Consider the following 27,720-nt stretch of genomic DNA (forward strand, 5'->3'; position numbering starts at 1 on the left):
AAAAAAAAACTCTTCCCTTGAAGTTATTTTTCTTGTTGGCTGACCTCTTGACATATTTGAAAATGACATCTTGACCACATTTATCTAAATGTCATTTTTAATGGAAAAATGAATTTTGCTCCTAAATTCTGAGAAGGTTAACTTCTTAGGGGGCTTGGTGTTTACCTAGGAAAAACATATTTTCAGGGGTCAAAAAGAGCTTTCCCTTTTGTGGTCTGGAGGGAGTTTGAACTGTCCCTAGGATTTGAATGAATATGAAATCTGACTTGACACTTCAGTTGGAGTTTTATCAAATTGTTGCAATTCTAGGCAGTATGATATTCAGTTTCTAAGAATTTGAAAGTCAACAAGTCTGTTTTGAAGGGCTAGACACACACATTGATGTTCCTCCAAGGAAACCAAGTCTGTTTTGAAGGGCTAGACACACACATTGATGTTCCTCCAAGTAAACCTAGTTTCCTAATTCCTATTACTGGAAGAAGAGTTGTAATTACATGTAGGTAGAGCATATGCATTGTGATTACATTGTATGTGTGTATGTATATGTATATGTATTGTTTTAATCATGTGTATCAATGCTATGCTTGGTCTTTAGTATTATGTTCCATTCAGAAAAAAGGGTCAACAATTAGTGTCATTTTTGGTTTTCAATACAAAGTGATTTGAAAGATTCGTTCTTAATAATATAAAGTGTTTTCTTATGCTTGAAGAGCCCAGTTTTACCAATGACAGAATATGATACCTGAAAAATTAAGTTATCATTTGATACATGCAAAACTTTTTGCTATATAAATTACAAATAGGACCCTAATAAATACAATGTAAAGACAGACATGACACCTTGACTTTAAGTTACTGTTAACATTATTTAGCTTCTAGTAACCTGTAGAGGCCTTCTAAATGAAGTCAGGGCTGTTCAAGGAATAAAGATTTGAGGATACTGTGTGTGTGCTTTGAGAATCGCTTGACCTCTTTGTCTCTTAGTGCAATGGTATTATCCTCTGTGTATTTGCGTCTTCTGTTTGGAACTTCTCTGAAGAGACATGTTAAGTCCAGTTAATCTGTATGTCTATTAGAAGATCATAAACCATGTGGGCTATATTCTAATTTCCTGAGGGAGAAGTCCTCCGGAAATCTGATTACTCAGGTCTTTTGATGATAGAGTTTATAAGGGGTGCATTTATTCTATTAAAGCCCTTTTATGACTTTATTTGTAATAAATTTCTAGTTTGTGAGATACCTAGGTAAGTCTTCTCAGAAATTAAAGGATCAAATATAACACCCATGGGATGGGACACATAATTCAATGGTAAAATACATGCCTGGAATGTGCAATGCACTGGGTTCAGAACAACAAAAAGTATCCCAGTAATCCAGAACAATCACCCAAATAAAAAATATAAAACAACCGGTATATTATCGAGTAAACTTCACTCTACCATAGGAAGTCTAATTGTCTTTGTGCCAGCTTGGTATATAATTAATAATTATATCTGTTGACATCATAAAAAGGGATACAAATCTGTGAAATACACTATTGCTCACTCATTACTGTCCACCCCACCCTATATTTTGTTTAATTATAATTCTTTTTTTTGTGTTCTTGATGATTGAGTAAATCATTATTTAATTCTATATAATATGTTATTTCCTTTTTCAGTTTTTATTGTGATACTTGAGAAATTATCCTTGTAGCTTCCCGGAAAGTTTTGTGGGATCATGGTCCTAGAATACACAGAGACACACACAAACACACACACAGACACACACACATACAAAAAAACCACACAAACACACAGGTTAGCATGTACACACACACACACACACACACACACACACACACACACACACACACACACACTCACTCACTCGTTAATTTTCTTTTGTTAATCCTTTGTGTGGAGATTTCTCCCTTGCTACAGAGCCTCTTCAAAAATAATTTTTTTTTTTTTTTTTGGTTTTTCGAGACAGGGTTTCTCTGTGTAGCTTTGCGCCTTTCCTGGGACTCACTTGGTAGTCCAGGCTGGCCTCGAACTCACAGAGATCCGCCTGGCTCTGCCTCCCGAGTGCTGGGATTAAAGGCGTGTGCCACCACCGCCCGGCTCTCAAAAATAATTTTTAAGAGAATAAACTAATCACTAGTGCTCTGGTAGAAAGGAATACTGATTTTGCTCTTATATTTTCCAAACCAAAAGTTGTCTGGATTTACTAAGTGCCCAGTTCATAAGTGCTAGAAATGTTTTGAGATTGATTCTGTGCCTATGAGATACATGCATGTTTATTTGTACATGTCATTCATTGCCATACCCATGTGTAATTTATCTAAAGAGTTATTGTCCATGCATCTTAACAGGCAGTTTAAGTAGTTGAATGACAGAGAAGATATTTTTGTTGTAGGAGTTCATGATAAAACATGGAGCAGCAGGTCACCTTGGGGCACATGCCCAGACTGATGGATGGTGCTTATCTCTCTCCACTGCTCCTCCTACTGATTTATGGATTTTGATGTGTTCTTTTATATCAAAGCCTAGGCTCCATGTCTTGGTTGTCCAGAAGAAAGATTAATATTTTCATTTAATCTTAGTAAGGTGCTGTTGTGTGAAAGAAGATTACAGCTACCTTCCATAGCTGGTCTGAGAAGTTTTTATAAAGGAATTGATTATTTGACACTGATTACCCAAGTCCATTGACACAGACTATTGACAGGCTTGCATGATCTTGGCCTCTGTCCTCTGAGGATGAGAGAACAACCTCTGTATTGTGAAAGGTTTCAGTACAACAGCTCCATATACTGCACAAATGTAGCTTGTTTGGTCCTGCTTCCATCTAATTCCCATAATTAACACTTAGAATAGAACCTGGGACACACCCTGTTCTATAAAAATGGGGATCAGGAAGAGGAAGTAAATGGAGACTGGAAAGACTCTCATTATGGATTACTTTTTGGGCACCTGTGCAGAGGAGTTCCTGGATTGCTTCTCTGGATCCTGTAATTGCCTTGGCAATCTTGCTTAGAGTTTCCAATTCCATTTCAACATGGGCTGTGATGTGTTTAAATGCTTTCGAATCCATCAGCTGCTGATAGCTCCAGCCAGCCAAGTGGCTTCTGGTCTTGTTACTGGCATTGGCTCTAGCTCATTCCCTTTAGGACTATTAGAAAATAAAAGGTGTAAGTTCCTGTCCATGCATATTATGCAAAGCCAAATTCTCCTTTCAAGAAGTTCTGTTTGGAAGCCAAGTAAAATGGATCTCCTTGGAAAAAATTTTCCCTCTGTTGAATAATTAAGTGTAGTTTTTCAGCATCTCTTGAGATGGGATATGGAGAGGCGTTAGAAGATTCCATCAGTGCTAGAATGTTGTGCATAAATAATTAATGTGTCATATTTTGTGTTGCTGACAGTAAACAGTGTCCTTTTCCTTTTCCAGTGATATGAATGCGTCAGAAGAGCGCCATGCCCTTGTCACAGAATTAATCACTTCTATCCATATTTGATGTTTACACCTTTTAAATATTTATGAGCTGTTATCTTGCTTTATTGTTATTTACCCTCTCTTGGGGCATGTGAGAAGCCTTGCATTTCTTCCTTAGCCAAGCATTCTACTTCCTTTCTTACTCTCTTGGCTGTTCCTTGGATTACCTCCAATTTGCATATGTAATTCTGGTCTTGAGGTGCCAGAAATCCATTTGTTTCAACTGGAGTTTTATTGAAGTTGGTTTTATTCAAATCACACACACAAATAAACACAATTTCCAAGGCATGAAAATTCAGTGAGGGTCCTGAAGGGAAGCTGAGGTGCACAAACATACTATTAAGATGGTACAGGTAGATTTTATGTCCCTAGGAAAATGGAAGTCCAAAGTCAAAAGACTAAAGCTGAGCACTGTGTGAAGAATTGCATTGTAAAACTTTACATGCATGATCACATTGCAAAGCTTTTCTTTTTTGTGGATACTGCCAATCTATGGGTTTTCCTTAATCTCTTAACTGGGACACAACTGGGAATATGAATATCTATATGTATTTAACATGTAAAATGTTAGTGGTTGGATATATGCAAACACCTATGAGAGCACCCATAATCAAGGTACTATACATATCCATTATCTCCAGAGGTTTCCTCTGTGCCCCTTTGTTTTTCTGGTTTTAAGATTTTTAATAGCAAAGCCTGGTACATTTCAGTTGAGGCAGGCCCAGACCCCTCCCCTGCTGCATCAAGGGTGAGCAAGGTGTCCAGTTATAAGTAATGGGATCCAAAAACCCTGCACCAGGGATAGATCCTGATCACACTGCCAGGGTCTCCTCAAACAGACCCAGCTACACAACTGTCTCCCATATGCAAAGGGTCTAGTCTGGTCTCATGCAGGTTCCACAGCTGTTGATCTAAAGCTCATGAGTTTCTATGAGCTTGGTTCAGTTGTCTCTGTAGATTTCCCTGTGGGAAGACTTACCCTTTTGGAGGAGGTAAGAGTAGGCAGGGTGGGGGAGCAGAAGAAGGGATTAGAGGGGGATTTGTGGTTGGCATGTAAAATGAATAAAAAAAATTAAATAAAAAAGATTTTAATAGACTTAGGTTTTTCCTTCATGGACTTTTAAAGAATTTTATTGATTTTTCATTTTTTCCACGTTCAGAAAGCAAAATCTGTGTACAAAAGCAAAAATAGTTGCTATCATATTGCATGCAGAAAAAGAATAATATGACCTTTAAAATATGAAACATGAAAAGACACCGGAATACAGCAAAACTTCGGTGATCATTTTAACAAAACTCTTTTGCTCTTACACTGATATTTAAATGAATTGTTTAAAGAGCAAAGAGATGCATCAAATAAACAATATACCCATGAAAACCTATAGTACCACCAAACAAATGACTTCAAGCAAAATCAAATGGAAGGAGAAAATTGTGTTTCCTTCACAAAATGCTGTTTTTACCCTAAGGCAATCATGTTGGAGAAAAAGACCATGTATAACATAGACACAAATCATAGACGTCTTCCACAGTGGGGTTTATTGGATTGTGCACATGTGCAAATACTTGAGGCCTTGGGAAGGACGCACACCAATAACATACATCATGACTATCACCACTGAATGAGGCAGGGTGGGAGCAGGGCATCACTGAGGGCCTAGTGATGAAGTAGGGCATTAAGAAGCAAATCAAAGTCTCTGATCAAAGACGAATTTAGCCTGCCATAAATGATCCTGTAATAGAAGGAAGCCTCATGCACAGAGATCAAAGATTAGGATCTGCACATATAACACTGCACTCCAGCCCTATGGGGAGGGAAAAAAAAACAGAGAGAAGGAGGAAAAAGAACTCATACATCAAAGCTCTCTAAGAAGCCAGTGCAATAAAATCTCCCTTTCTTAAGGACAGCATACAAAATTAGAGAATTGCAAATTATTTTTACAGTGCGGTTGTGTCCCACCTTTGAAACTGTGAGACACGGGTATTGTTGGCTCAGGTAACTCATTTACAGACACACATTAGGCAGTGCTCGTCACTGCAATAATGTTTCTCTATTTGTAGTCCTTGCTTGCATATATTAAACATCTCTTCACAATTGCAAGCAACAGGTATGTAATTTTCTACTTGAGAGACTATTAGTTGACTTTCATGGGCAGATACTCTAGCTAACACGATAATTGTTCACTTCTTTAAAACTAGCTATTTCAAACTTGGTATAATTTTTTTTGTCCTTTTCTATATAAACTGAGTGTGGCCCCCTCTTAGCTGTGTGTAAATATTTGGCAGGAATCGAAAAATGCTTTGCCTATCCTCCTATTATCTGTACCCATGCTTGAAAATCAAGCTAACAATCTGAGAATAACTTTGAGAAAGAGCATGCACAATTTATTTGAGAGCAATGATTTGATTTTCATATGCACGGAGAATATCATGGAAACATATGGAAATTCAAAACAGTAGTGAGATACCCACTGCATCCACCATTCTTAAAAAAGGATAATAAATTGAGTGGAAGTGGTAGAACCAAGGACAATGGGCTGGCATGTAGAGTTCATTGTGAGAGGTAAACGTGTGTGAGGGGCTGGTGGAAGATAAGGATATTTTTAAAGCTGTGTTTGTGCAGACCCATCTGCATGCCTGCCTTCTGTCTGAAGGGATAACGATTTCCCTGGCGCTGGAGAGGGGAGGGTGACTCCCGCTGCGGAAAGGGAACTTTGAGCCAGAGGCAGGGAGGACAAATGGCTCTCTCTGAGTTTACTGCTTTACAGCTGCTTTCAGTTCAAAACTAATTCTTTTTTAAAAGATACTTATTTTGTTTACTTTTTACTGTGTGTCTGTGTCTCTCTTTAGGGGTATATGCACACAAGTGCCAGCACCCTTCGAGGCCAGAGGCACTGGATCACCTGGGGATAGAATTACAGGAGGTCATGGGTTGTCTGATGAGGGTGCTGGGATAAGGAATCCAGGTCCTGCACAAGAGCAAAACTGACACTTAATTCCTGAGCCATCTCTGCAACCCCCTCAGAAATAAATCCCATGCTAAAGTGATTTATTTTGGGGTGACATATTCTGGTCTTTCCCAATTCCTATATATTATATCCTAATGTCATTGCATCTTATGTATGTCATACCAGTTTGAACTTGTACTATGAAAGTAGTGACAACTTTATCAGATTTCTGTCTTGTGTAAAATAGAGCATTTTGGTTAGTTTGTATGAGTTAAATATTTTAGATGCATTTACTTAGTCATTCAATAATTATTTTTACTATAAAGTGCCCCTTAGCTAAGGATGCAGTCCTCAGGAAAAATAGACACAACTCTTACCTCTAGGAAGATTTAATCTATTTTGGCAGGCATACATTACTTATACTGCCATGCAGACAAGCTCAAAGTTACTGCTCCATTGAGTTCCAGAAGTGGGAGTCATATGGGAATTTGACCTGTTGTCCTCAGAAAAAGCTTTCTCTGAGTCATTGACACCTGACTGGAAATAATATGGGAAGTAAGCCACAGGAGGCTGGAAAGGTTGTTCAGTCAGTAAAGCACTTGCTGTATAAATACACAGACCTGAGTTCTGATCCCCATAACCCTTACAAAAAGCAAAGTACAGCGAATAGCCTTGACTTGCTGGAATCTTGAAGGACGTATCAGAGACAGGTAAAACACATTGGGAATAGGGGGTGGGCTGAGGGGAAGGGGAGAGGGGCAGGAGCGGGGAGAACAAGGGAATCCGAGGCTGATATGTAAAACTGAATTGCATTGTAAAATAAAATAAAATAAAATAAAATAAAAACCACATTGGTCTAGATGAATTGATTAGTTACAGTCTCACTGGGAGACCTTGTTAAAAACTTAAGGTGGAGAGCCATAGGGGAATGATGCCTTATACTAACCTCTAAGCTCAGTTCACACACGCACACACACACACACACACACACACACACACGTACACTCATCTGCACTAACAAGTGCATACTAGTCCCAACATACACTTTTTATATGTATTTGAGAATATGTGGTAGAGAGAAGATTAGGAGCCTTGTTAGAGTGCTTTTGTCTTTCTTTAGCATAGACTTTTATGTATGTGTCCATGGAAAATCAATCTAATTATAATATAGGAAACATTATTTCAGATAATTTATTAAGAGGATAGTCTTTAGAGGCAGTAACAATAAAATATGAGCTGCAGCTCTAACCTGGCAACTTCTTACTGGGTTTTGAGCACATCAATTAATGTCTCCGACACTCAAGCTCCTGACTACTCATCAGATTACAGTCCTTTGTATCTCAGAGGGTTGACTGACTACAAACCCAAGTGAGCATCCTCTTCCTCTTCCCATTGACTTGCAGTGTGGTTTTGGGCAAATCCTTTTAGCCTTTCAAACTTGAACTGCCTATTCCACAAAACAGAGGCATGGAATTAAATGATTTCAAGAGCTCCCTGTTCTGAGTCTCACCTATTTTTCCAATTGTCAGTTTCTTTACAGAAACTATGAAGCATGACTTCCAGAGAAGTGTTGTCTTAGGAAAACAGAGTAGAACAGAGTTATACTATACAGTGACATGAACATCTTAATAATTTCTGCTGCCTCAGGCTACACCTTAGAGTATATATTTCTTCAACTAAAAAGCCATTAGGCCGGGCGGTGGTGGTGCATGCCTTTAATCCCAGCACTCGGGAGGCAGAGGCAGGCGGATCTCTGTGAGTTCGAGGCCAGCCTGGTCTCCAAAGCGAGTTCCAGGAAAGGAGCAAAGCTACACAGAGAAACCCTGTCTCACCCCCCCCCCCAAAAAAAAGGCCATTAGAGAGCTTCAATAGGATGTTTAATTTCCCACCATGGTTTCTTAAATCATCCTCTTTGTAATTGTCACATTTCTATGGTCCAACTTAAAATGAATTCAGCTTTTCAGATACTAACATTAACTGAGTTGGAAATCGAAGTGCAAGAACTATACAATCAAGTGTTGAGAAATAAACCCTTCACAACAAGGTTTTTAATTGCCACAATCCATGAAGACCACTAAGAAAACATAGTAGTTTCTTTCTTTATGAAATATAGAACATGGACTGGGGAGATAGCTTATTCAGTAAAATGCTTTCTGCACAAGTATGAGGACTTTAAATCAATCTATAGCACCTACTTAAGAAGACTAGGCACAGTGGTGCACACCTTTAAATCCAGAAGAGATTGGGTGAATGCTGGGAGTTTGCTGGACAGCCTGTCTAACACAATTGGTGAATGTTAGGTCTTTCTGAGCAACTCTGTCTCACAATGCAAGGCAGACAGGACCTGAAGGACAACATCTGAGGTTGACCGCTGGCCTTTCCATGCCTCCCCACCACAGTAATGAAAAACATGAATGCATGTGCACATGCACACACACACACACACATACACACACACACACACACACACACAAACATGCACATACAAGTATAAGTAAATAAAAGGTGGGATAATATATCTGAAATTATTTTTGCATGTTTGAAATAAATTGTATTTTATTTTTAGATATAGAAAAGTGAAAAACATTTCTCTTATTCTTTGTTATTTATTTAAATATGTAAATATTTAGTTTCAGTGGAGGCTTTTTTGACACTATGCTTTATTTATACCACTATTGTTTTAGCTTGACAAAGTTTGCTTTTGATAATGCCAAACATGTAATTTGTCTCATCAATGATACATGTGGAAAAAGGAACCCAGATACATGTTTTTCTTTTTTGCATGTTTTATCTTTTTTATATTTGCAAACCTCACTGTTAAAGTCTGTATGATAAATATGCTAAAAAATATGGGAACATAAATTAAGCATATTCAATGGGATGCCCCCATGCTATTGTACCTAAATTATGGGTTAGATAAACAAGAAGTTGAGTTACTCCATATCAACTATGTTTATTAAGTGAGAATTAGATCTCAATCCAGTACAATCCAGACCCACACCTGAATTGCAGCACACAGACCCTGACATGAATTAGCCTTGCTTAAACTAGTCCATTATTTTCTGACTGTCTCATTCATTACAGCGTTAAATGGTATTTCATGTTGATTTACCCTTTCATTTTTTTTTCCCTTGTAAGATTTTCCATGTTGTCAACCTCTGTCGGGATGCGCTTTTCATTTGCAAATGCCCAATTATCATGCCTTCCTGTTGGGTGGGAAACTGATTAGCATACATTAATTAAGGTAATGAAATAATTATGGTTACCATAATATAAATATATAGAAACTAACATTAGCGAGGCCTAATTGTCTAGTGGCTACAAGCATGTGCTTTGGAGAGATGTGATTACAGAAGGAGATATGATTGCAGAGGGCTCAAGTTTGACCTTCAGAACTAACTAATGATGAGTGTTTTTTTGACAATTACTTATGTCCTAGAGCTTCAGTGTTCTCATGAGTAAAGGAGAAATAATGGCGTAGACATTTTTGAATAGGTGTATTCATTATAACTGTTATAGTCAGAGTTCCATACTAGTAAAGGCTCAATAATCATCACATTATTTTATTGTCCTGGCCACAGAGATGTGCAGACATCCTCTTCTGACTTAATCAGGCAACACAGAGCATTTAGATTCTTTTACTGGAAATGCACTGGATTCATTTCACAATAACAGAGCTAGACTCAAAGAATGACTACAGGAAGCAAGCAAGACAGACAATCAGCACGATGGCTTTAGTTTAGTGTTTATGTTCCTGGAGCTAAGGGGTCTTTTCCATCTTGGTCTTTTATATAGCTTTGGATTGTGTGCCAATAAAGTCTTTTAAATCTGTTTTTCTTCCTTATTTTGGTGGCCTGCTAATGTAATCCAGTAACACAGTTGTATTAAATGCATGTCCCCATTCTTCAGTTTAACACTTGTTACTTCAAATGCTTCATTCCTTGTTTATTATTATTAAAATGTATGTTCCATTTGTACGGTGGATATCTGGCAATTCTCTGTCATCATCTATAGAAAAATTTTTACCACTCAATAGAAAATAAGTTTTGGGTGAATAAATGGGTTAGGAAAGAATATATATATATATATGAGAGGTCAGACTCTGTTCAGATGGCGTCACTAAAAGACAGGGAACATGAGAAGTGCCAACACTTCCTGCTGCTGTTTGAGCAGACCTGAGTCTCTGGAACACCAGATGACTCATCATGGTCTCCCAGCAAACTGGAGACCCTGTAATTTGACGCCAAAGACCAGGGCGTTGCCTGCTTCCTGCCCTTTGTCTGCAGACACACTTCCTGGACATACTGTCCCTCTTGTACACTTTCACATAACACAGGTTGTGTGTCATTTGGACTGATTGAACAGCAACTTGTTATGACTTTAGATGATTGGGTAATGTATGCTTATATGCCAGTCAACAAACACATTAAACCAGATGTGCACCTTGATGCTGGTCTCCAGAGTAGTCTGCTTTCTGGAAAAGTCATTGTAACTCTGTCTCCTTCACCCTAGCAACCTCCATATTTTTATATATATAATTGCCTATATAATTATATATATATATATACATACATATATACATATACATATATACATACATATATATATATAATTGCCCAGGGTGTGCTTCCTGGAAATAGATGAAGATGTAAGCTCAGTCTTCCATGACCCATAACTTAAAACAAAACAGAAACAGAAGCAAAACAGGAATAAATGGGTATGGAGGGATAGCTGTCATCTTAGCTCTGAGTCTGAGATGGAAGAATTTCTGGGGCATACTGGCCCGCCCTTGTAGTTGAATAAGAGAGCTTCAGGTTCAGTAAGAAATTCTGTCCTCCCCAATAAGGTGGAGACAGGCATGGTTGTGCAAGCCTTTAATCCTAGCTTTGGAAAGTGGAGCTTGGTTGATCTTTGTGAATTGGAGGCTAGCCTGATCTATATAGGGAGTTCCAGGCTACATCGTGAGACTTTGTCTCAAAACAAAGAAAACAACATTGTTGCAGAAAGCAAAGGAAGATACTGAGGCCAACAAGTGGCCTATGTACACATAAGAATTCACGTGACTGTGTACTCACACACTCGCATGAGCACACCCACATGAACAGACACACATATATGAATAAAACAGTAAACATATTTCCTAATATAAACCATAAACTGTATCTGTGTATTTTCTTGCACATTTTAGAAGACACAAATTGAATATCTCTTGAGGTCTTACATCAAGTCAGCTACAATATGTGACATTATGCACACCTTTTTAAATTTTAAAATAATATTGCCATTATCATTATTATTATCATTATATTTTTATTTATTTATTTTACACCCTGGCCACAGTTTCCCTTCCTTCCTCTCCTCCCAGTCTCTCCCCTACATTCCCTCTGTTCCTACCCCCTAATCCACTCCTCCTCCATTTCTGTTCATGAAAGAGAAGATCTCCTATGGATATCAAAAAAAAATGACATATCAAGTTGCAGTAAGACTAAACACTTCTCCATGTATTAAGGCTGGACATGGTGACCCAGTATGAGGAGTATGTTACCAAAAGACAGTAGAAGAATCAGAGACATCCCTTTCTCCCATATTTGGGAGTTCCACAAAGAGGGCCAAGCTATGCAGCTGTAACATATATGCAGACTGCCTAGGTCAGTCCCATGCAGGCTCACTGACTGTATGTTCATTCTCTTGTGAGCCACTATGAGCACAAGTTAGTTGGTTCTATTTTGTGGCGCCCTTAACCCCTCTGGCTCCTACAATCCTCCTCCCCCCCCACTCTGTAGGATTTCCCAAGCTCTGCCTAATGTTTGGCTGTGGGTCTGCACCTATTTCTATCAGTGACTGGATGAAGCCTCTCTGATGACAATTATGCATACCTTTTAAGGCCCTTATCTCATTCCTGTAAGAGGAATTGCCTTTCTAAGACCACAGCACATAACACTATCAGACTATTCATTAGGTTTCAACACGGGTTTTGAAGAGGGGCCAATAAACATTTGAAACACATGAAGAAACCAAAATTGATTTTCCCTTCTTTGTGCTCCTGTATCAGGACTTGTTTAATCCACCTTTAAGTACAATAGTTCTGCCCTTTGGAGCCCATTTCTGTCCTATGAAATCATTCTTGAATTAAGGCCTTTGAAATTATTTTTCATTCTAAATCTTTTCATTGGTTCCCTACTAGAATTTTAACCTGGAATAAAAAAGCCATTGTTTTTTGGACAAAGATTGTTTTGATCAATGAGTAAACTGAATGTAAATCTCTTGACTTAGGCATTGAAGTGATCAGAGATCCTGCTTCTAGGATTAAAAAGAAATATAAATGTTTCATAGAATTTTGTAATCTTCATAGATTTTAAATAATTATGATTTATAGTCTATATCCACTAATTAGTAGTAATCATTCAAGTAACTCCTTCATGTCACAGAGAGGGTCAGAAGGCCACTGTTTTTTATTTCAAAGCAGATAATATCTGTGTACATTTAGACACTAAATTATACTGAAATGTCTAAATATTTGGGTCTATTTCTTAACTGTGGTAGTTTGAGCATACAAGATTACCTAAAAAACTTGAATTTAAATAGAAATGTAACTCAATTGAAAATATATCCAAGCAACACAAATATCTGAAAAAAATGACTGTGCCATTTAGGTGGTTTGTGAATAATTGTATTACTGTGTTGTTGTCTCATTTTGATGGAGATATAGAATGTGTCTACCACTTGGTTCACTGATTCCTAAAGAGCCAGTATGTGGATGTGTGTCTGGAAGGCCCCAACAAGAGAAATCTTGGAAAGTATATAAAGTGTCATTTTACAGGTCACTAGCATCAACTTGAAACCTTCACTTTTTCCCATATAGAGCTCTGTCTCGGCAGCCCCCGTAGAGTGTCTGGTATGAGGGCCTTGGATAGTAAGAGGAAGCATTGTTTCATGTGGATATCAGTCATACCATCATGAGTCACAGAATTATGAATCATAGTCAGTGAGATCCAATGCAATCAATACAACCACTCCTTTGGGTTTTGAAGGCCTTTCAATTACTACCCACTTTGATGTGGTGTACACTGTTATCCCAGACAGATCAGTATATAGAGACTTGTACCCCAGTGACACTGCTGGTTAGGAGGCCTTTAGGTCATTGAATGTCTGCTTTTGAAGGGAGAACATGATGTCAGCAGTTTGCTTTTCTACTTTTACTTCCTGGCTATGAGGTTAGCAATTTACTCTACCATCTACTTCTGCCCTGGTATACTGCCTCACCACAGATGTCTAACAGAGATGCACAACAATGGGACCAACCTGCCATGGACTAAAGTCTCTACAGCTATGGACCATATTTCCCTTTATAAGTGACTGATCTTAAGGAATTTTATGGTGATGGGAGGCTGACCCTGACACTCTTCACACTGGCTACTGTTACATACTTTCACAAGTTTTAATAAGAGATTTCCTTCCCCAGGTTTCCAAGACTGTACTTGTCACACCAAAGCTAGAATTGTGTTTATAAAAGTTTTCATATCTTTCTTTCAGGGTTTTTCCTTCATTTTTGACATATTTCTTCCATGAGAGACCATAGAAAGCAAAATCTATTTCTTTTTTGTAAGTTTCAGATTTTTGAAGACAGGTTTAATGACTTATTTTACTCAAGTCTTCTACAAGAAAATTTCTCCAGCTACTTGAATTTTTCTTTCCACAAGACTTTTTAGCAATTTTATCACCTGTATGTGAAGCCTATGGCATCATGTTTTCAATTAACATACATGTATTTTTGTGTGTGTAATATGTATTCCTAAGCCCCTTCCTTAGGATAAATATTTAGAATTTTTATTTTAATTATTATTAGGCATCTTTCTGGTGGTGTATTCAAGCACTGTGAACCTGAAGCAGGAGGATTCTCAAGTTCAAAGCCATCCTTGGCTGCGTAGTGAAAATAAAATGGCGATAAAGCTCAGGACTCTGTTCTACCCACATACTACTGTGTTCATTTGACTGGTTTTTATATAAGTGAGTACAATGCTCAGTTCAAAAAACATCAAAACTAAAATTTAAAACATCACTGTCTTCCTTGATGCTCTTAAAGTGTCTTTATGTTCTTATGCATCAAAGCATTGACCTAGCAATATTTATCTCAAATTTTTTGCACCTACTTGCACATTAGTGGGCAACTGCAGATAACTATGCCCTATTGAATAACATTTGTTGTAACACAGGTTTGTTATTTTAAACAACCTCAGTCAGACCCTGTTTGGTCCATGGTACTAAGCTTGAGAATTTTCTCCCATGTCCTAGCACATTCTCAGGCCAGTGTGACAACGGGGACAAATAACATTGTGGATTCAAGTACAACAGGACAGCTTACCAGGCCAAACCTAGATAAATCATTAAACAATGTTATGTAATTGATGTAGCTAGGAGGAATTGTATAAATGGGTCAAAAGGCAGACCTCAGTGGTAACAATGGAAAGAAAAGGTCTATACAAAGGCTTTGGCTGCAAGGAAAAACTCTTATTTTCCTATAAACTTCATTACTAATAAAATAACTGGGAAGAGCAGTAAGAAACAAATAAGATTAGAGAATCCAAAATGGTTTTTAAATGAAATTATTTTTCTCAGAGTTTTCCAGAAGGCGTCGGCAGTTCTGGGGCCATGAGATGATCATCAATTATCATGGTTTGAGCTATTTTTTTTTTTATTTTGATAGTTTAAGAAACCCACTGTCTGTCCCAATTGTTTATCAATTCATTCTATTTTTTTCCTCCAAAGAAAAATAGAAGCATTTAAATTATGAGTTAAGATGTTCATCACAGTAATGATATACCCACTCACTCTGCTTCTAGCTATTCAGAAGGGACACATCTCATGTTTCGCCTTGATGATGGCACAGAAAAAAGTTTGAGTGTTGCATAACATGAGTCATCAAACAAAAGCACAAACAAACACATTCACTGTATCTATTTCCCAATTCGTTTTGTTGTGTTTATCACCATATTTATGTATATAATGATTATTGCCATGGAAGCTATGAAATCAAATTATTAAAATAGTAAAGATAAGGATAGATGAAAAAAGAAAATAAGGAAGTGTAGAAAGGAAGGAAAGAAAAAAGGAGAGGGAGGAGAACTAGATGGAAGGTGAACAATATCAGGGAGAAAGGAAGGGTGAAACGGAAACAGAGAAATCAGAGAGAGAAATTCAGAAAATAATGTAATTTCTCCACAAAGCATCATAAAACACTTTGGGTCAGCTTTAATCATAATTAAGCCCAAAACTAAGATTTCTATTTACCACCCGTATAATTTCTACAGTAACAAATTTATTTGGTTAAGATGTTATAAAAATGTATGAATCACAGAAGGATAACACTGAAAAAAATACTAGTTATAAAACCCTTAAGACTTTGTTATTTACACTAGGCCTATCAGATTAGAGGCCTACCAGATAATATAACATGAGAATTTAAAAATATAAGCTATAATATTTAGAGGCAACTGCAGAAGAACTAAACCAGTATGTATCAGAATAAATGAACTATGAATAAAAAGGTAGTGATTATAGAGTAAGTACAGTTATGGCTGGGTCATAATTCAGTCTTTAGCATTTTAATAGAAATCAAATAATATATATTACTAGCTTCTCAAGATTGATAACTTAGTGTGGGAGCTTTTGTATCATGAGTTGGCTGACAATGTGGGGTTATACAGACTATATTAGGGACCAGAGAGGTCAATGTTAATGAGCAGGCCTCATGAGTGTTTAAGAGCCTGGGAATTGGAGTGCTGGAGGAAATAATTGTTCTCATTTAAGAAATTTCTGCTTAGCTCTGGAATATCACTACTCTGCCCTACAATAAGAATGCTCTTGTCATACTTTCTTCATTATTCAATAAAGAAATAAAAACTTTCATGCTGTAACACCTAATGTTTGAGAAATGGAAGCCAACTGAAGCCTCAAAGAAGTCATTGTGTAGACTGAACAGAACACACCTGTAAGGACATCCCCATTAAGGTTTCTGGAGATGTCTTTCTCTCTTTTGGCTAACAAGTAGGACAGCCATCAATTGTTCATCCTCAATGACAGCTTTCTAATGACCTTGTTTAGATAAAGACTCTTTAACTGCAGAATTGCCAATGACTTTGAAATCTGAAGACTGGTCTAAATGTTGTGTCAAACAAGCATAATTTGGAGAATGGATTATTTTAAAGATCTCCCTGCTAAATAAGTTGGACCCAGTTAGAATTCAGTTGCCCTTGAATGAATCTCTAGAGCTAGTGAAACTTCCTAATTGACCTCCTTCTGTCCTCTCTTGTACCCTTGAGCCTGCTAGAGATTGGGATGTGAACTCTTGGCTGTCTGACAGACCTAATTCAGTCTCAACCCTGGGGTGTTATTGTTGCCTTAAGGTTATATCTCTTAGGATATTTGGGGGAAAGAAGCAAGCCAAAGCCAATTGACTGGTCTAACACCTCACTGAAAATGTTTCATTTACAATATAATGGCTCTGGTTTTTCTACTTCTTTGCCACTGAAAACTTAACAATGAAGGGCTGTTCTACACATTTCACACTGCACTACCTCATTCAAGCATCTGTACATCTATATCTGTATCTATGACTTGTTATTGTTCACATGATTGATTTATCAAGTCCCACATAATCACATTATTTCTTTGATTTATGCATGCATCTGCTTCTGTTCTTCTCATTGACAGTTTTTTGTAGCTCCTATATGACAAATATTTACTACATATGTGTTGGCCTACTGAATTATTTTAATGACACCATGTATTTTTGTACTTCTGTGCTACAAAAACTTGTATGAGCTGTGTGAATTGACTATATCTGTGTTCAGCATTGATTTTAATGACCTTTGCTTGTGCAGCTTGCCTGAGATGGATAGTCCTGACAAAGTGCACTATCCCTGGATGTGCAGAAATGCCCTAATGTTCGAAGTCCTGAATTCTATTTTCCATGGGATGATATGTTCTCTCTGGGTCATTCAGACTTTACTGTAGGCATAACCAATTAGTAGTTAAATGACTTGAGTGAATCTTTTTATGTGCACTATTCAAATGACACTAAACCCACTGCCACATGAATAGAAGAAATAAATTATTTCTTTATGTACAAATTTTAAAGCAAACCCATACAATGAAGGATGCCTCTTCATAACTATGGCTTTTATTGCTTTCTTTATTATACCAGAGTATAATTTTAAAGAGGAACTTATAAGTCTCTTATAGTCTCTTATTTTGTATTGTGGTAGAAGTAAGAATTCACAGTAAGACGGTCATATGGGTTTTCTAATAAACATGTTAAACAAAGCAGTTTTGAAAGCCGTACATTAAAATAAAATCCATGAGAATGCTTTTGTTGAGAACTGTCTTCTTTAAGAAGTAATAGGACTGTCAAACAAAATTTCCCTGTTCTAAATCACTTACACTTGGCATACATATATAATTAGGCCTACTTTGTTTCAAACATAGCTTGTAGAATCCAAGAACCTCCCCCTCCCCCCATGCTTCTAATTTTGGCCATCCTCAGAGTCTGGGGCTATTTGGGAAGCTAGAGTCCCATCTTTAAAATCTAAATTAGAATGGATGATCCTTGGCCTTTTAACAAAGAGCATTCTGATTAATAAGTAGTCTTCTTTGGGCAGTTGCAGAAATGTGTCATTTTGGAAAACAAAGACCTTCTGTCTCTTTTCACAATCGATGTTTTGCATAAAAGACCAGAGTGCTTAGTGAATGAGACATCTACCACACTGTGTAAACATTCCTTTCCAGTCACTGCTTTCTGGTCAGCGATCATGAGAGCAGTGAAAACTCTTTAGTTGGAAACATTAAGAAGGAGCCACAGATAGCCCTCCACACAGAAGAACTTTTTGTAAATTTGCTAATAATCAGACACACTATGAAACAGAGGCATGAGGCTTGTCTAACCTGTTTGCCTGAAGCATTACTAGTGCTACTAACAGGACCACAGTTTACAAGTCAGATCTCTGGTGTACCAAGTGCTATGTCTGTCTTTTGGATAATGTAATTTACTTAATTAAGAGTTGATGTTGCACAGGTGGTAGGAGAGTAGGCACAGAAGACAAACAACTGGGGTTCACACTGTACTTCCTTTCACTTGCCAGCTGTGCGAACTTTGCCAAAGTCCCTAACATCTCTGTGTCTCAGCTTGCTTATAAAACAGACAATAGAAATGCTTGCCTGGTAGAGTGTTATGTGCTTAAGTCAGATGATGACATTTACATACTTAGAAAATACAGCAAGTGTTCAATGAAGATTTCCTTTGGCTTTCTAAGATGTCATTCCGTTAGTATACATGATAGATGTCACATGGTTTACTGATCATTAGTAATCAAAGAAATCATTTCCTCTAGATAAGTAAGTGGGGCTCACACCAATTTCTTCACCAGACCATGACTGAAATTCTCAAGTGAAATGGGAGTTCTGCTTTTTTGTAACCTTAAAGTCCCAGTAAGAGAAGATACAATGTTTGCACCTGGGAGGTTTGTACGATTCTACAGATTCATGCAAAGTCTGTGTGTGGAAAGGTGGTAATGGGAAGTCGGGTCTATAACTGTCATAGTGAAGCAGGGACAGCAATGAGATGGGTTTTTTTTTTTAAAGGGTTTTAACTTTGATAAATTCTGGAAAAGGGGAACAGAACAGAGGAGATTATGAATCAGAATAAACAGCCTAGTAATCTTTCATGATAGCAGAGATTTTCAGTGCCCAAAACACTTTAGCCAACTTCAAGATTGGGCAAAATAACATGCCTTCTAGGAAAACAAATAACAAACCAAGCATTGCATGAGGAGACAAAGAAACCGGCCACTTGGTTTTTGAAAATGGTGGTGTTTGTACAACTTGCTCTCCCAGATGGTTTTCTTGTGGACATCTCTCAGAGGTTAGCATGGAGACCACATTGTCCTCCATGAAGCATAAACTTATACTGAAGGAAAAGATTCTTTTTTCTTGCACCCTGAAGAATCATGTGACTTAGTGTGGACTAGCTTCCATTGCTATGGTGGTCTTAGCTCAAACTTTCTTTGCTCTGGACCCATAAATAGCAGTAATTTTGGCCTATAGGAGTCATTCTTGAGAGTGGCAAAAGAAGATATACCTTTGTAATAATTCCCACAGAGTCGGAGGCTTTCAATGACCACAGCTGGCTAAGCACTTGGAGCTCTATCTATCTACATAGTAGGACTGCTATTATTACATAGATATACATTTCTATGGAGTTGATGGCAACTTAGAGGAACTGTATCCCTTTATAGCTTCTCCAAGAGATGAGTTGATGCCATAGATGCTATTAAAATCCTAAGTAAAAAGGTTTGGTCTTGGTGCCAGTGACATCAAGATAGAGCCTTGGTTTAAAGCACCCTGAGTATGATTGTGTATTGTTGGTTGAAAAGGTTCAGGGTGAGATGAGAACTGAACTTCTAGTAGATAAAGCAATAACAATATGGTAGAGCTTTTGAGCAAGGGTGCCATGTTGTGGATGTACACACTTCCCAGGAGTGAGGACGGATGTTCCCTATCAGCAAGGCAAAACTTCCAGCCATATCAGGATACTCCATGACACATTTATATTTCATATTATAATAACAGGCTGATGTCCTGATGATCTGAGGTGTCTTCTGCAATTAATGTGTCAGTACCTGTGTGACATTCACCTGCATAGTGTGTCCTCATTGCATTTGAACTGGTTTACCTGGTTCCTTGTATTCATTTGTTATTTTCAGGTTACATTTCATATTTCACAGAGTGCAGATATGATTCTCTGCTATATTTGTTGTATTTGCTTTCACACAATACAGCAGGATTTTAATAAATGCCTACTGAATAATTAAACAAAAAGGTGGTGTTATTTTGGTTAAGGCAGTACAACTGAGTAGCAAGATCTCTGTTCAGAATTATGCTAAACTGTGCTTCACCATCCTCCCCTGGTGACTCCAGGCACACAATTTAATGAGAATCCCTTTCTTGCCCTAGTAGTAACTTATTTTGCATAAGATCCTAATTAACCAATATGAGGTGGTTTAGGCCTTGGGGGGCACTGGGATTATTAATTTTCCTTTATTATATGTTCATATTTTCCTTCTTCATGGTCTCTTCACTTCCTCAGAAATTGTCACTGTCAAGATCTTAACCACTATTATCTTAAAACTATGAGAACTTATTTACTCTAGTAGAAGGTGAAAATTAAAATTAAAACATAAATTTTGAAATTTCATCTTTGTAATATATAAAATCACTTTATATGTTATGTCATTATCTTCACTGATTTTAAGATAAACACAAAATTAAATACTTGTGTGTATCTGAGAGGCAAAGCTATTTTCCCATTAATTTGCACCATTACATTGTTTTTACAAAGAAGAAAATATCAAGTATTTGACAACAAACATTCTCCTTAAGGTATTTTCTGAGGAAAATGGTTCATTATGTGAAGCATTTTCAAGAAATGAGGAAAAGCTTATGCTGAATTCCCCCTTCTCTCTCTCTCTTTGTGTGAGTGTGTCTATTTGCCTATTTCCCTGTGCGAGCGTGTGAGTGTCTGTGCATGTGTGTGTGTGTGAGTGTGTGTGTGTTGCACATGTGTAAGCAGGTGAGCATGAAGAACCCAGAATATCTACCTTTTTTAATTTTATTTCCTTGAAGCTTGGTTTCTCTCTGGACCTGAATCTAGGTTGGCAGCCAACAAGTCCTGTCATCCTCTTGTCTCTGCCTCCCATGTCTCTGAGATAGCATGCACACAAGACAGACATGGCTTTTTACGTGCATGTTGTGGGATATTTCAGTGAGGTCATTACATTTATTAAACATGTGCTTTTTCTGCTTGAGTAATCCCCTCAGCCCATGCCTGTATTTTCTTTTCTTTTAATTTCAAGAAGCCATTTTAAGTTGTATACTTGTGTACACATGGTGTGTGTGTGTGTGTGTGTGTGTGTGTGTGTGTGTGTGTGTGTGTGTGTGTATGGAATCTGCATATGTTTAGAGACCACAGGTATTGGATCCTTTTGGAACTAGAAATATAAGAGGTTAAAAACTACCCAGCATGAGTTCTGAGAACTTAACTCAGGTCTTCTGAAAGAGCAACAACTTTTTTAATCATTAATCAATGTCTCAATCCCTTGCATTTTACTAAAAACATTATGAGGCCCCATAGGCATCAATCTTGTCATTTGAATCATTAAGTTTGATCGATTCTTCTATCAATTCTAACTGGTGTATCCTTCCTATGAAACATTGCTTTGGTGTTACATCACTATTGGTAGTTTGGGTGTTTGTCCCAGTGAGTACTTTATTGAATTCATATTTATTGTTAGCATTGCATATTCTGTTTAGTTTTACTCCAAATATGTTGGTAGACACAATCATTTGCATGAAAATGGATATATATTTCTCAAGTTCTTTATGGCTTATATTACTTTACATTACACTGTGAATAAAATAATTCAGAATAATATAGAGCTTTCTAGAAAAATTAGCAATAAGAGAGAAAATTTATTAAGTGGATACTAGATTGTGCTATTAGTATACATTTTAAGTTAGGTTCCACAATACCATTAATATAATTTTTTCACTACTTAAAGATTATTATACAGCTTTTAAATATATCTTTCACATTTTATTAATAGCATGTTTTGAGATAGCTATACATCTAATAATCCCATGGGTACACATAAAAGAAATAGAAATCTTTGGAATTTTCAAGTTGGTCTTTAAAGTTCCTGCTACATATTACGAGGTAGGTTTAAGAAATAGAAGGTTTTTCTTTTTTTTCCAATATTCCAAAATAAAAGATGTGAAGACTTAGAATTGATTCAGATGGTAGCCCAAGGACTAGCTTTAGATTTCTTGAGAACTGGTAAGATATGGCAAAAGGATATTGAAGAGGGCTTTGTATGTTGTGGCTATTTTTTTTATTCTCCAGTTACTAACTAGAGACATGTATACTTACTACATAAGGATTTAAACTTACTAGATAGGGAAATGAAACACTAAAAATAAGGCTTGAATCTATTGTTGGTGTCTTCTTAAGAACTGAAAAATTTTCAACTTCAGGAAATGTGGTCGCAGCCACTCATCTTGTGCATGGCAAGATAAGAAGGTAAAAGTGGAGTGAATGGTTACTTGGAATGCTTTATTTAGCCTTTAGGCTGTGAACCATTCATGACAAGGGAGAATTCCTCTCATGGTACTTTCCATGCTTTTGACGTCTCAAAGTCAAGTGATACAGAAAGAACTTCCTATATTTATAGACAACCGTTGCCAATGAAAGAGCGCTTTTACGTTATCTAAATTAACAATGAATTTATCTGCTTATTTCTGCACCAGTGTTGGCTAGGTAAGAAAATATTGCAGAACCAGAGGTTAGGTGGGCTGTGGGAAGTCCAGATTCACTTCCTTTTTTTGGATTCCTCATGAATACAACCATGTTCTTTAGATCATACACATTTCATACTATGTAGCTGAGGAGGAACTGGCTGACCCAAAGGGGCCAAAATGGGCTATGGTGTATTCGTAGCAAAGAACTGTAGGAGCTGCAGTAGGTGTAAGAGGTGGGGCTGGAATTTTTCCAATGCAAGAGTTGTGCTGGAAAAGATTTCTGTGGGAGAAATAAAAACAGAGAATAAGTTCTTTTTCTCACTTCATTTCTTTCCAGTTACAGGCCTGGCTAAAAATGAGGAAGAAGTGCATTTTAAATTAGACTGAGCTTTAGTTGTAGATGATAGCATCAGACTTCTAGAATAATGAGATGACTGTAGGGAGATGGGGAATGCGAAATTTACAAAAGAGTGTGAAAAGGTATGCTTGTAGACCCAACAGGAAACAGATGTAGGTTCATGTGTCACCAGTGACAGCTGGACTGGATAATTCTAAAGGATTCCTATTTTATTGTGGCAGAATTAGACCTCCATGTTTATTTTGTTTTCTAGCTGCTTAGGAGTTGAGATGAAACATCCAGAGACCAACATACTGCACAGTACCTTGAAAGTTAAGAATGAGAACACTTCTTGGTAGGCATGTTTAATGGACTCACAGTTGAGATGGTGAATAGAGCACAGTTACCAAGGCTTCTTCTAGACTATATGTTCAAAGTCTCTGTGCTGTGGCTGGTAACTGATGCTTGCTGTTAACTGGGAGATCAATTGGACTCACTGACCATGGCATCTTGCTGTGATTGCTACATAGTGAAATCTCAGGGTAGTGAAATTTCATATTTCACGATGTGGTCTCCTTCAGAGAAAGCTGCTTATGAGAGTTAGGAGGAGGTGACATTTTTTTTCAAACTTCCTTTTTCTTAATACACCATTACTTTAGTCAAAATATAATTACATCATTTCCTTCATTCTGTTTTCTCCGTCCAATGTCTCCCATGCCCTCTTACTCTTTTTTTTTTCAAATTCATGGCCTATTTTCTTTGATTTATTATTATTATTATTATTATTATTATTATTATTATTGTGATCACTAAGGCCAAATTGAATGGTAGAAGAGAGATATAGATCTCATCTTTTTGGTGGGAGATGTTAAAGAGTCTGTGAACATGTTTCAAATGCTCCACACTGTGAAGAGGCAGGACTACCACTCTAGTCTAATCAAAACAGTTCATATTTTGGCATAAGTATACTTTTTTAAGGATCTGGAAAGAAATGGGGGAAAATAAAGGCTATTTCCCACACCCCCAAAATGCCACCTCTGAATCTGGGCAAGTTATTTCACCCTGATCTCAATTTCCCCTGTAAAATGACATCACATGTATGTGCTTTGTTGTATGACTGAGGCTTTAAATGAGATGAGCAGTGAAGAGCGTGAAGTAGCTCCTAGGACTCATCACTAATAAGTAACCATAGAAATTGTATAATCAAGATATGTAATAACTCATTTTTGAATTAATTATCAAATGGCTTGTTTGTAATCTTATGTGGAAAAATAATTTCCCAAAGCCTCTTGCGAGGACTATTCTTAGGGTTAACCCTTAACCTATATGCAGAGATTCTCCTAAGAAAAAATGAAGGAGTTTGCAGAGTGAGAGTCTTCATTTGTAAGGCTTTAGGAAAACTGCCAATGATTTGTAAATGGGAATGGACACTAGCGTCAATAGAAAGCTGAGAATGCTCCTATTTTCATGCTAAGCTGGACAAATCGGGAAATGTGTGATATGGTTATCTCAAAAAATACCTTCAGAGAGGCTGCTAAGAGAGGACCGGGAAATCAAAGTGAACACTGATAAATGTGGGCGGGAGGACTGTGTGCTGGGGAAGCATTGTCATCCTTCCATTTAATATGTGCGCTGGGTCTGAAACAGTCTTATGAAAAGTCATCTTTCATGTTGAGAGAAGATCATGTTTTTGTGACATTCCTACTTGGTAGTCATATTGCGAACTATTAAAAGCCACATTGTGATAAAATAGCGTTTTGATACATTCCGGCTGTGAAGTCATGTGAATAGATGTTTCCCACAGCTTACTAGAGTTTCAACATTTGCGATTCTTCTGTTCCTGAATAGCACATATGAATGATGCTATTAATGTTGCAAGTGCAGGCCATTTAGTTATTAATTAAACCCTTTACGTGGTTGCTCTATACTTTACTGGCATATTGCTATTATGATTAAAAACATGACAGTTATACATGTACATATAGTAGTGAGAAAATAGTGGGATATATTCTATTTAGAACTTCTCAGGATTTACATTCATGGTTTAACATTTATTGTTGTTTTGTTCTTTGTTTTGGTCTGGACCCTGTTGTCTTTTTCAAATCTTAACTGTAGTGGCAAATATTTTCATTTTTTTGTTTAAATTAATCTGTATTATTGAGCAATACTATGCTATGTTTGCATGGACCATAGAGCTTTCTTCCAAGTTTTAGATTTGACAATATAGATATATTCCTTTAAGTTTATCTATCTATCTATCTATCTATCTATCTATCTATCTATCTATCTATCTATCATCTATCTATCTATCTATCTATCTATCTATCTATCTATCTATCTATCTGTCTGTCTGTCTATCACCTATTTATTTTTGTGTGTGAGGTGAGGGGCATGGGTATACATGCCATGGAACATTTAGAGGTCAGAAAACAAGTTGTAACAGCTGATTCTCTTCTCATGGGTAGGCTCCAGGGATCAAACTCAGGTCACTAGATTGACAGTAAACAATGATCTGTCTTACTGGCCCTTATAAATGTCTTTAGCAGAATAGATAAATTTGTAATTAATAAATTTCAAGCCTTATTATTTAAATATTTGTCTTTACATCTTGGACTTTGTTCAAGAATGAAGACTATTCTTTGCAAGATAATGTGTTCTGATTCTGTGAAAATAAAAATAATTAGACTTTGCATCTGCCTTTGGGTATTTATGCAGTAAGTTAATATATTAGCTAAGATACTTCCATTGGGAAGAAGCCTAAAGCAAAGATAATTTGATATCTTATCACTGGGAATGCTACGAAGTTATTAGATCATAGCAAAGAAGTCTCAAGACCAGGGAAGTTTCTATGTACATAGTTCAAACCAGTGATCCACTCATGTTATAATAACAAAAGTTCCAACTGTAACCCTAAAAATGACAGTTTGCCATGTAGTTACTCTAAACAATAATCATTCCACCTTTCTTTCCCCCAACACTCACTGAACTCCTACGATTGCCAGGCATTTGGTGCAGAGGGTGTGGTAGTGAAAATTAGCAAGTTCTTCCTATATTGAAGTTCAGTCTAATCATTGCACAGAACAGGGGTGGGGTGGAAAGGGAGGTCAATGAAGAAATAACAAAGCATCAAATGTCAATATTTCTTAGTAAATAAAGTAAGCTTGAGCATTGACTGGTTTCATTTGGATGATGTGGTATGCCTTTCCCTGAAAGAATTGGAACAAATGCCCCTTCATCCCATATAAAGCAGTGAAGATAGACCTAAGTACTAATTCCACTGAAGTCCAGGTTGGCAAATCAGAGTTCATTGGGGTTAGTTCATAGGGGAGAGTTACAGGATCCTGGATGACCCTAAACTCTGTCACTTGGAGGCCACTCTAGTCTGAGTGATCATTTGCAGAAGCTCCAGCCCTGGGTCCCTCTGTGGGACTTGCAGGCAGCTCTGTAAGTTGGAGGGACTCCGCTTCCCCAGCACTTGTTTGTTGCTTTCATAACCTAGAGAATGGGCCTTGTGGATCCTGTAAGTTTCAGCTTTCACAGATTTCCTAGTTTGTTGCCTTCCTGAAGCTGGTGGACATTCTTTCTCCTGCGGGGGTGGGGGGAGTTGAGTTCAGTGGGGATAAAATTGCAGCACATCAGATGGTTCAGGAAAACCTCTTGGATGTGGTGCTTTCAGAGCATGGACCAAAAACAGGGACAGCTGTGTGAGGATCCGGGACAGAGCTCTCCCTGTGAAAGAAAGAACATGTGCGAAGACACAGGGAAGCCTGGGAGTGTGGGGACTTAACACAGTTTCAGGAACAGTGAGAAATGGTAAGAAGCTAAGCTCCCTATGAAACCAATAAGCATTTTTCAGTCTCATTTTCATCGCTAAGTAAGTGTGTCATAATTAGAACTTCTCAGTAAAAGTTTCATGACCAGAATAATGTGGCCCACCCCTGACCACTTGACCACATCCTCTCAGAGTACTTTGCCTATCCCGGGCCAAGAGAAGTTTCCTCATCCAAATACCTGGATCAATATGGCTTAGCTTAGCTATTCTTTTTTCCCTCATAAATACTTAAGCTCTTTAATTCTGTAGCCATAATTGTCACTCCCAAGTGTAATCATTTTCCTCTTAGCCTCTGCATTATCTCCTTTAATCTTATTCATTACCTAGTTTCTAAAGACTTTTATTGCTTTAAAATTAAGTCTCATCAATATTTGCTTGAAGCTGAATTTAGCACATCTTTCTCTTCCTTACACATGTCCCCCTTTCTTGTGTCAGCACAAAAGTAAAGATGTCATGAAAACCATGAGCACCATGGATGGTGATATCAGGATCATGGTTTTTTGATGAGTTCTTTCACACATGAATAATATATATAGATATTAGCTGCTTTTCTTAGTGCTGTGGATACAGGCCTGACAGAAACAACTTAAGATGGATTTAGTTTTGTCTCATGGTTCCAGGGATCTCGTTCACTTAGAAGGAGAGGAATAGTGGATGAGCATGTCAGGCTGTGTTGGCCACAATTTGAAGCATCTGGTCCCATTTATGTGGCTAACTTGGGAGGAGAGAATTTAAGCTAGTCAGTGAAGTAGAAAGAACTTTCTAGATCCACCCTCAGTGACCCA

The 27,720-nt window shown here is 37.4% G+C and overlaps 1 protein-coding gene across 11 annotated transcripts in view; it reads left to right on the plus strand.

Annotated features, from left to right (window-relative positions):
• The window catches only part of Chl1 (cell adhesion molecule L1 like), a 208,306-nt gene that overhangs the window by 49,753 nt on the left and 130,833 nt on the right, over positions 1–27,720 (plus strand). The gene's annotated exons all lie outside the window — the stretch shown is intronic.

This window comes from Peromyscus maniculatus, chromosome 3 (assembly GCF_049852395.1).
Source record: "Peromyscus maniculatus bairdii isolate BWxNUB_F1_BW_parent chromosome 3, HU_Pman_BW_mat_3.1, whole genome shotgun sequence".
NCBI lineage: Eukaryota > Metazoa > Chordata > Mammalia > Rodentia > Cricetidae > Peromyscus > Peromyscus maniculatus.